Below are 11,493 nucleotides of genomic sequence, written 5' to 3' on the forward strand. Positions count from 1 at the left end.
AATAGAAGTAAAATAAAAGATAACATAATAATGATAAGAGACATGGAATTGATCATCATTTTACTCCCACCACCTATGCTAATAATACGGTTAATAGTAGCAATTACAATCAGCATGACAGAAGTCATGGCCAGACTCTTTTTTGTTCTGTCACTGCTGGGCAAGATTTCTGAGTCTCCACTCTCCACCAGTGAAAACACAGCACCATGAGCACCCCCTCTACACACACACACTGTCCACTCTTTTCATAAAAACAGAGACAGCAGTGGCACGGATCTGTACAGTATGGCTGTGTTGATCTGTGTGTGTGTGTGTGTGTGTGTGTGTGTGTAAGAGTAGCATGTGGGGATCTTGTTTACTTTTATAAACAAGTCTGCGGGCGGGGGGTAGTGGGGAGGAGAACAGGAAGGCCAGCCTTTGTCTCCTGCGCTCGGTCCATCAGCCCTTGAGCTCTGAGCACAGCGCTGGCCCGGAATCTGAGTGGAAAGACCTGTTTCTACGGGCTCCATTCTGAATGACTATCCAAAACTAAAATAAAAAAACAGCTCACTTTATTCTGACCTTATGTAGCAGACAGACACTTTCATAATGAGTGAAATTATGGAATTTTCAAAGGCTACTGTACGGAGGCTATGTGGTGTCTTGAGTAGAATTTATAGACGAAATCGAAGAGACAAAAGGCTTAGACATACAGTATTCATGGTTCAGCACTGCACGTTCAGCTCAGAGTGTTTCCTTCTTTGTGCAGAATTCAGTGGTGGTCTCCTGCTGACATTGTCGCCATTTTGTTTTCAGATAACAGTTCATCCTGACAGATCTGTATTATGGAGCTCAAAAAGGAGCCTTTTAGCCTCATGTGGGTGTAGAGAGGAGCACCTGCAGTTCATGACAGCGAGTCAGTGAGACTGGGGGGCGAATGGGGTGGAGGAGCTACTACATCACTACACACTGACTGCTCCTGCGCAGTTTACCTGGAGCTGCTGGGATCAGGCTACTGGAGACTCTGATCAGTGTTTTCATTATAAAACAAAGTGTTATAATAGTATTAATGACCTGTCTGGGCCTGATCTCTCCTATTGACTAATTGCCTGGTTATTAATAAATGGTATATAGAAACATTTTAGTGGATTGTAGTAGATATTGTACAATCACACAGTGCATTAGTAAGACCACAGTTCATAAAGACCTCAGTCCAGAAAAGGACAACAGTTTTTGCCCTTTAGATAATGTTCTACACAGACATGTTAATGGAAGTGATTCTCTTTAGTTCTGCCGAAATTAACCTACAAGGGGCTTTAATTCAAGTAATCACAACCCTCAAAGGTCATTTACATAGTTTGTACTTTTTTTGTGACCTGCCATGCTATGAAGATGACGGTTTTATCTTCTGCCCTTGTTTTATTTGCCTGGCTTTGTGATTTTCTTTCATTTGATTTTGTGCAACGTGCTTTTCAAGTGATGCAAAGTGACATCAACCATGCTTTACCTTCTTGTTACTGCAGTACCAACTGTTACCGTATGTTCTTGCTTCATTGTCCTGTGTCAAGGAACTGTTTCAGTAACTTTGTGGATTTTACATTTGGATTTACAACTGCCTTTATATAATCCGTTCTGCTCAATACTGAAGAGATTCAGTTCCTTCAGCCTATGTATAAAATTAGCCCAGTTGATCTTCTTTGAACCCTTTACAAGTCAGCAACATGCTCTGACGTGTGTGTATCGCTGTAAGTGTGTGTGTGTGTCAAAGCATGTGTCAGAGGGTGTGTCAGAGTGTGCATAAGTGTGAACGTCAGTGTGTATTAGAGTGTGTGTCAGTGTCATAGTGTGACGAGTGTCTCTGAGTGCTGTTCACCTTCCCCAAGGTCTGTGCTGCGGTCGGTGTCCATCTGTGCTGAGCTGAAGGATTAGAGCCCAATCCTCCTGTCTGCGGCTCAAACTGCTGACTGACAGCGCTGCAGATTAACAGAGCACAGCACAGCGCCGGCAGGGAGATTAACCTCACAGCCACACACACACGCAGACGCAAATGCTCTGACACACACAGACGCAGCCGCCAACCTGTTTGCTTCTGTCCTGGGAGCTCAGGCATCCCGCAAAATGGAAGCGCGTTTCGGGGTCAGGGTGGCAGCGACAGACACATTTGGGGTTACGGCTCTAGTAGAGTCGTGGGGTTGGGGCTAGAGTTGAGTTCAGAGTCGGTGTACGTGATCAACTAGGGTTGAGTTGAGGACTAGGGGAGGAGGCATGCTCTCCTAATGACATTATAATCCAGAGTACAGAGTACAATATCAATTAAGAAAACATCCGACAAAAGTGTGAAAGATAAAACAAATTTAAACGTAACTTTAAAGGAAAGCCAATGCTTCGTAGAACTCGCAGCCTTTGTCCATCACCACAGTTTAATGTGATGGAATCGAGCAATATTTAATTTTAGAGCAACTTTGTTTTGCATTGTGGTTTGCCCTGGGATTGCGACTCCTCCCTTCCATGCTGGGTATTGTGTCATGTGTGTATCACCTCTGGGACAGACCAGCAGTGTGAAAGAGGTATATAACGGGCAGCATGGTGACAAGGCAGGGTATGCTGCTGCCTCTCATATCTGTGTTCTGCTTTTGATACTGGCATCTGTGTGGAGTGAGCATGTTCCCTCTGTGTGCAGGGCAGTGATAACTGACATCTCATCAAAAATCCCATGGCAATTCTTGAAAAGAGTAGGGGTGTTACCCAGGTGTCCTGGCTGAGATTACCTCTGGCCTTTACCAGTCAGGGGCTCCTAATAATCCTCCTCTCTGAACTGGCTTCATCACTGTGCTCTCCTCCCACTGAGAGCTGGTGTGTGGGGAGAGGACTGGCGCACTCTGGCTGCTTTCGCATCAACCAGGTGGGGCTGCACACTGGTGGTGGTGGAGGGGATCCCCATTACCTGTAAAGCAAATTAAGTTGTGTGTCCAGAAAAGTGACTTATTATTATTAATATTATTATTATTATTATGAATGGGAATGAATGAACATTTGGCCCAGCCAAGCTGTAGTTTCACCCTATGCCCTGTGCCTGCTATATTGGGCTCCGGAGAGCCATAATCCTCTCAGGATAAAGCGGTAACTGAAAATGGATGGAATGACTCAAATAAAATAAAGTAATGGTTCACCCAGTCTTCCCCTTTGGTCAAGAGCCACAGTCAGCTCCCACAACAGCTCTTCAGAGCAGGACTGGGGTGTGAGAGAATCAGCACAGATCTGTGGAGTCAATATCTTCGTGTCATCAAACAGCAGCTGTTGAGGAGTGTGCGTTTGTCTATTTTTAAACGTGCGTGTGAACATTTTTCTAAAACATGTACTTTTGTCCCTCTGCTCTTGGACTGTGCCTCTAAGATCCCGGTCATGCCATTCCAGGGTGGTGTGTATAAACCATTCGGGAAGCAGCAGTTATTTCACCTGGGAGACCCTGAGAGTCTTGACGTGTGACGACGTGGTGATGTCGTCTGAAGGAAGTGCTGTGGGTGATAGGCGTCTATTTCCATAACGTTCGAGTAGGGAGCTGTGTCAGCATGCGTGGGCTGCAAAGGGACAGGTAAAGGTTTGTTCCAGGCTGACAGGAATAAAAAAACAGCTGATAAAGCATGGGAGAACAAAAAGAACAAATAGAACAAAAAGCTGACTGTTTCCCTCCCTCCCTCACACCTGAAGAAGGCTCCACAGCCAAAATTTTGTGTCTCTTTTCTTGGCCTTTCAGCATAAAATAAATCTCTTTCGATAGTTTGACTTCTCACTGAAGCTTTTAACACATAGCTTTTTAAATTCGAGTTGGTCAGATTGGTTTCTGGAAAGATGTCAGTGGTTGGTGTGTACCGTTGTGTCCTGGAGAGTTTCACCAATAACTAAGCCCATCTTCCAACTGTGAAGGACTACATCCAGTTACTCTGTATCACGTGTGAATGGAAGTGGTTTACTTGAAGGTGACATTTAGAACGAGGAACAGGTATTTCTCCATTTTTGTGAGACCGACTATACAGTTGTGAAGACTGGTTATTATTTCTGAGCCAAATGATGCCTTCTTTAAAACAGAAGGGTGCTAAAACTACTTGGCAGCCTCAGAGTTGTCATGAGTGTGCTGTGCCCATGCATGGCCCAAGTGCTGGGCCACACTAGGCCAGTCATGAGCGAGGATGAGTTGGCTTGAAATGGCCAAGGTGTTCTTGACTCTCCAAACCCTGATCAGCTCTCTCTCTCTCTCTGGGAAGGAGCTGTGGAGCTCACAGCGTGTCAGATGGAGAATGGCCCACGAAAGCAGGGCAAATCAGATGTGAGGCCCGTTGAAATAATAGTTCAGGTGGGGAGCTGCGTCAGCAGGCGTAGGCTACAAAGGAACAAGTAATAGGTTTATTCCATGCTGAAAAAAAGAAGAAAGAGAACACAACGTTTCGGCCGTGGAGCCTTCTTCAGGTGTGAGCAGAAGAAGCTGAAGCTCTCACACCTGAAGAAGGCTCCACGGCCGAAACGTTGTGTTCTCTTTCTTCTTTTTTTCAGCATGGAATAAACCTGTTACTTGTTCCTTTGCAGACGTTGAAATAATGTAGATCTTTTTTAAACCTTAGGAATTTGACAGAGGCTGAACTGTTCTGCAAAGCGGCATCACCGCAAACGCCTTAGAGATGTGTGCCCTGTCTGGGAGAGCTACACTGGAGCCCCAGAGAGAGGATCCCACGTGTACACTGCTGGGTCCTGCCTCTCCTGGAGTACCTTTCAAGAATGAAGGCACCCTTGCATATGTTTCCCTGTAAAAAAGAGGACTGGTTCTCTCTGTAGTCAGCAAACTGTGCTTACGATTTAACAGACGTGGGCTGGCAACGGTTCAGTTCACAGTGTAAAGGAAAAGAGGAGACAGCGGCATTCCCACTTGGCTAGACTGGAGTACGAGGAGCTGCTGCTTCGGGAATGACGTGGAAAAGTTTAATATGCCAGAGGTAGCAAGACTGGAGGGGGCGACCCCTCGGTCAGTCCTCTGCAGGGTGACAGGTATGTGATAGTGAGCCGGGCAGCCGACCCTGTGCTGAATGGCCTCTTGGTGTCCCTCGGGCTCTGCTGGTGACAGTGGCTCAGCCACTCCTCTCCTGCAGGCTTGGGCCCACTTCCTCTCCGGCTCACGTGGCTTTGTGTACCTTGGCATACAACCTCCTGGAGCGTCTTTTTGGCAAACCAGCAGCTCTTTTGGTGACGCTGCTTACGGTTACTTTACCACCTGTGTTAACACCTGTGAAGCATGCCGCAGTGGTGATCAGTGTAGAAATACTTTTTTGTAATGCCTGAGTATGGAAAAGGAAATGAGAAATATCTTTTCTGATATTCTGTGGAAACTTCCCTGTCTCCCCCAACCCCCAGCTCCCCTTTTCTCTGCTCTCCTGCGATTGGTGCACGTCCCAATTAATCCCCTCTGTCCCACATTCCCCCCAGCAGCCCCGGGCCCCCCTCGGTGTGTCATGTGACCTATTGCATCATGGGATTGAGGTCAGCCGCGGATTAGACTGCACTGGAATTACAGCGGAGGTGGAGGCGGGGTGGTGGAGAGGGGTGGATGGGAGAAACTACATTTACAGAACTCATTTAACAAACCAAATGAAAGATTTGCTTCTGTGTGTGTATTTACAGTATATTCTTTAATCATGTAAAGAATGTTAAGGAGTGCAATTATTGTAGTCCAATCCATTCCAGGATTTTCAGTAGTGTAGATCATTACAGCTCCCATTGTACAGAAGTTAGATCCAGTCCAGGTTTTACATTGTTGCCAGTTGTATATGCATTTAACTATAGTCCTGGTTTTACTGCATTGTTACTCAGACTCCCAATGCACAGCAGTCTGATCCACTCCTGGTATCATACAGCCTGAGATTTCAGTCTTGTTGCCTACGTATGAGAAAGGTTCTATAGACAGATGTGCAAGAGTGAAATAATGCTAATTTCATAAATATGAGCTGTTCTGTTTCACTGGTGCCCTGTGTATGAGATCTTGCAGCTGAATCTGGAGGGGCCCAAACTGCTGTGGAGTTGGAGTCTGTCCGCTCCTATGGGTCTGTTTTACAAAATGTTCATCCCCTGTAGAGTTTTATTTTGGCAAAGTAGGGAACATTACATAAAAATAGAATGAAGGTACATGGGAATAGAATGTGTTTTTGTATTTGTGTTATGCGGTGTGTGTTTAAGTGTATGACACATGCACAGTTTGTGTGTCATTGTTATACAGTATGTCAGTGTGTATACAGTGTACACATTGTGTCATATCAATGGGCTATATATTGTTAGTATGTGTATACAGTATACAGTGTGTATCAGTCAGTACGTGTGTTATAGATGGTGTTGATATGCATTATACAATGTGTGTACTGTGTTTTTCAGTATTTCTGTTATGCACTGCATTGATGTGTGTGATAGTATGTACAGTACATGTGTGTTATACAGTGTGTGTGTCGAGGGTTATGTAAAACTGTACGTTAGTGTGTGTACACAGATTGTGTGTCATTATGTGTGTTATACAGTGTGTGGTGTGTATATATAGGGTCAGTATTTTAGGGGTTATGTCATATAGTGGGTAGTGTGTATACAGAGTGTGTATTAGTACGTGTGTGTATGTAATGTGCATGTCAGTTTGTGTGTTATACAGTGTATGTCAGGGGTTAGTGTATGTGGTGTGTGTATACAGTGTGTATCAGTACAGTATGTGTGTTATACAGTGTGTGGTGTGTATACAGTGTATGTTTCAGTCTGTGTGTATACAATGTGTTGGTATCTTTTCACAGTTTGTCAGTATGTGTGTTTATACAGTGTGTGGTGTGTATGTCTGCAATGTGTGTCTCTGGGTGTTGTTCACAGTGTATAGTGTGTGTGTATAGATGTGTCAGTTTGTGTGTATGCAATGTGTGTGTCAGTATGTGTGTTATACAGAGTATAGCGCATGCACATGTTAAACTCTTCCCCTTGAGAAATCATTATTCTGTTTTTGCTTGTCCATTTTCTTTGGTGTTGTTGAGAGGGATGATGTAATTGTCTCTGTCTCTCTCTATATTGTTGTTTTTCATTTTCATTTCATTTCTTTGTTTTTTTCATGGTGGCCATATGGAGTCCCTTCTTCCTAGTCTGAGAGATTAAGAGGTCTGGGGATTGTGTAGAGAGAGACAGACATGTTGAAAGAGACTGAATGACCGTACACCTGCTTTGATCATGTAAATATTTGCTCTGCAGGTGTACAGTGTGTACAGTTTATACAGCCCAGGTATGCAATGTGTACAGTTTATATACCCAATTTTTATACTGTGTACTGTATACAGTACTGTATATACTCCAGGCACGCAATGTGTATAGCATATATAACCAGGAAGTGAAGTGTGTACTGTATATATACCTCAGGTATATACAATGTGTACAGTTTACATACCCATGTTGTGCAGTGTGTGCTGTATACAGTATATACCCCAGGATCGCAATATGTTCAGTTTATATACCCAGTTTGTGCAGTGTATACCGTATACTGTATATACTCTAGGTGTGCAATGTATTCACTATATATCAAGGTTGTGCAATAAATACAGTATATACACTCCAGGTGTACAATGTGTGCAGTGTATACACCCTAGGTGCAAAGTGCAGACAGTATATACGACAGGTGTATAGTCTGGACATCATATATATATGACAGCTGTATATATAGAGTATACACATAGTATATAGCTGGGGATGTATAGAGTATACAGTACATGTTCCCCAGTACTTGCCCAGGTTTGATGCAGGTTTATTAAAATTGTGTTCATGATATGAACAACATCTAGAAATTGCTACCTAACCTCTCTGTTTTTGTTTTTAAATCATCCTTTGCTTTCATTTTTCTGTATATTTTAGATTATTTTTTATCTTTATTGGTTGTTTTTGTTGTTCAAATGGTGCCGCTGACTGGAGTTTAATTAAAATAGATTTCCCAGCATGCATCAGTACTGGTGGCATCTGTCAGGGGTAATTGCTGAACCAATTTGTCATGCAGAGAGAGAGACTTTAATCCCTCCTAATTCACTTACAGGAACCGCTGAGGGCGCAGGACACGTAAGAGGATTGGGACATTTTCTAAATTAGATCAGTAAAAATAACAAACGGCAAGGAGAGGGAGAGATAGGACAGGGAGACAGGAAGAGAGGACAGGAGCAGTGAGGGAGAGGATAGGACAGGGAGACAGGGAGAGAGGACTGGAGCAGTGAGGGAGAGAGGACAGGAGCAGTGAGGGAGGGGACAGAAGGAGTGAGGGAGAGGACAGGAGCAGTGAGGGAGAGAGGACGGAGAGTGGGAGACGGAGGAAAGGAGGAGTGACGGAGAGAGGACAGGGAGATAGAGAGAGAGTATAGGAGGTGTGAGGGAGAGAGGACAGGAGCAGTGAGGGAGAGGATAGGAGGAGTGAGGGAGAGGATAGGACAGGGAGACAGGAAGAGAGGACAGGAGCAGTGAGGGAGAGGATAGGAGGAGTGAGGGAGAGAGGACAGGAGCAGTGAGGGAGAGGATAGGAGGAGTGAGGGAGAGGATAGGAGGAGAGGGAGAGAGGACAGGGAGATGGAGAGAGAGTATAGGAGGAGAGGGAGAGAGGGCAGAGTGAGAGAGGGAGCAGAGACAGTGTGAGAGAGGACTGGCAGACAGAGAGTGGACAGAGGACAAATAAAAAAGGAAGAAAATTAGGAGCACAGTGAAAGATGAAGAGAGAAAGGGGACAGAGGAAGAGAGGACAGAAAGATAGGGACAGAGAGGAGAAACAGAAAGAGGGAGATGTTAGAGAGAGAACAGTGGACATAGGGGGAGAGAAGCTGGGGAGAGAGAGAGGAAGAAGGGGGGATGGAGGGAGAGACAGAGAGAGAACAGTAGAAGAAGGATGACATGGGGAGAGAGGGCATGAGGAACTACTGCACTGTTATTGTAGGCTAAAACAGCCCACTTTTGAAGATAGACTATTCTAGTATATCAGAACTATAATCTCCCTTCTTACAGGGCAATTCAACTGTAATTTTGCTAGTGCCTGGCATTAAAACAGGACTACTCTACTGTACTATTCCTATAGTCCCTATCACAACAACGCAGTTCTGTTACTATAACTCCCTACTGTAACAGGGCTATTCCAATATGCTGGTACTATAGAACCACCTGACATGCACACCTGTCACAACCATCTAGTCATTGATCTATTTCTTTCACTGACTACACTGCAAGCTTGTAGACGCCACAGCATATCACAAGGGGTGCTGTTGCATAGCAGGCTGAGGAAACCCTATATGTTACACTATGACAGTCTGGACCAGTGATCTCTGGACTATAGGGTTACCTATATGACACAGTCCATACTAGACCAGTGATCTCTGAACTATAGGGTTAGAGTGTGACACAGATAAGACCAGTTATTAATTGACTATAGATTTACAATATGACAGAGACGGGACCAGTGATCTCTGGACTATAGACTTACAATATGACACAGACTGGACCAGTGATCTCTGGACTATAGACTTACAATATGACACAGACTGGTCCAGTGATCTCTGGACTGTAGGGTTACAATATGACACAGACTGGACCAGTGATCTCTGGACTGTAGGGTTACAATATGACACAGACTGGACCAGTGATCTCTGGACTATAGACTTACAATATGACACAGACTGGACCAGTGATCTCTGGACTGTAGGGCTACAATAGGACACAGACTGGACCAGTGATTTCTGGACTGTAGGATTACAATATGACACAAAGTCGGATCCCCTATGCCCTCCTTTGTAATGAAGGGCCAAAATGGGATGTCATTTATGTGTAAATGGGCAGAAATTACTGTAGGGTTTGACCTCCTCCTGAAACTTTGTTTTTAAACATATAGCTTACTAGTGTGTCAGATGACTGATGAATCATACTTACCATGGGTATGTGTACTGTTCCTGAAATATTGTGAAAGCTCAATACTGCCAAGCTCTGACAACTTCTCACAAGAAGTTGGTAACCTGGGTTCGGGGAACTCAAAATATTTTCAAGTCCAAGCACTCTTGAACTGAAATATCAGGATATTCCTGCACCTTCCCTCAGTTAAAGGAGGATACAGCGTTCTGCCATCACACTGGTGCATTACAAAGGAGGAGATGGGTACGTGTTCAGGGTTACACAGAGATCAGCGAGTCCTGAAATCAGAGTGCAGAATGAGAGATAATATTCTCTTCCCCAGTCTCTGGGTATGTGAGGTTTCTGAACTTTAAAACAGTGCTATACTGATTACAAATGTCTGTAAAACCTCTCCAGCACCCCAACAAAGGGAAACAGAATGTCCTTTCTTACTTTGAAAATACATGAGGGGCATGAGTGTGAAATTGCCCCACGAATCAGCGATGTTTGAGACCAGGAATCCCTCCCATTCATATGGAGAGATGCAGTTGTATTGTTGTGAATAACAGCTGGAGTTTTTTGTTCTTGCTTTGATTTTTCAAGTAGATGTAATTGCATTAAAACTAAAATAGTTCCGTTAACTGGAGTGGAAACTAAATTTACATCATTTGCAACAAAATCCAAATGAAAGTTATCACCTTAGAGAGCTAACCAGGTGATTTACGTCCCCTCTCAGAATTAGGTTTGTAGGTGTACATCTAAGTCAGACAATAAATAGGGTGGTAAAACGTTTTTAATTGGAACATCAGGAGGATGCTCTTTTTGGAGGATGAAAAATTAGCTGAAAAAAGATGATTTTCAAATTTCCCTGTTGATATGTGCCGTGACCAAGAAACGAATACCAGGACCGACACACACTGCTCCTCCCCTTCAGTCCAGCCATGTGAGCTGTGACTGGCTTGCCAGGCGTGTCAGCAGAGAGCCGGGCCTGCCTGTCGCTGGAAGCCTGGCCCGATTATGGAATTTACTCAACAGACTGGTGGGCAGCTTGTTTATTGGGGATTAGAGGCAAAAGAAATGAATCATAATTTAAGTCAACTCCTCCGTCTCGCTCCCCGGCTCCCCCTCTCCGGGTTTAGAGCCCATATGCTGCTGTCAGGGATTATCGCTGAGAGCTAGGGGTCAGGCTCACAAAGACCTCTCCTTCTCTCCACCCCTCTCTTTCCCTCCATCTCGGTTTTCTCGTCCTCTCAGTCGGTACCGGGCTGTGTTTGACTGTGATTGAGGCTGAGGCCGTTGGAAGGGAATTCCCTTTCATACATTTCTGTCATCTCTTTCCATTCCTTCACCCAGAATACCGTGCTGGTCTAGGGTGATGGATGTTATTCATACACGGCCCAGCTCTTAATGTCTCTCGCTCCACATTTAGTATTCCATTGTGCTGCTCTCTTTCTCCTATGCCCTCTTTACCTACTTCTCCAATATTCATGTGGTCTGACAGTCACACTGTGCTCTTTTTCAGAGATCTTCTCCCAGCAGGGTAGCATGGTGTTGGTCTGTTTGGCAAGCTGATAGTTCACTTTGGGCTGTGACTGTCCACAGACCTCC

Source organism: Lepisosteus platostomus, chromosome 4, assembly GCF_059453375.1.
Source record: "Lepisosteus platostomus isolate fLepPlt1 chromosome 4, fLepPlt1.hap1, whole genome shotgun sequence".
Lineage (NCBI taxonomy): Eukaryota > Metazoa > Chordata > Actinopteri > Semionotiformes > Lepisosteidae > Lepisosteus > Lepisosteus platostomus.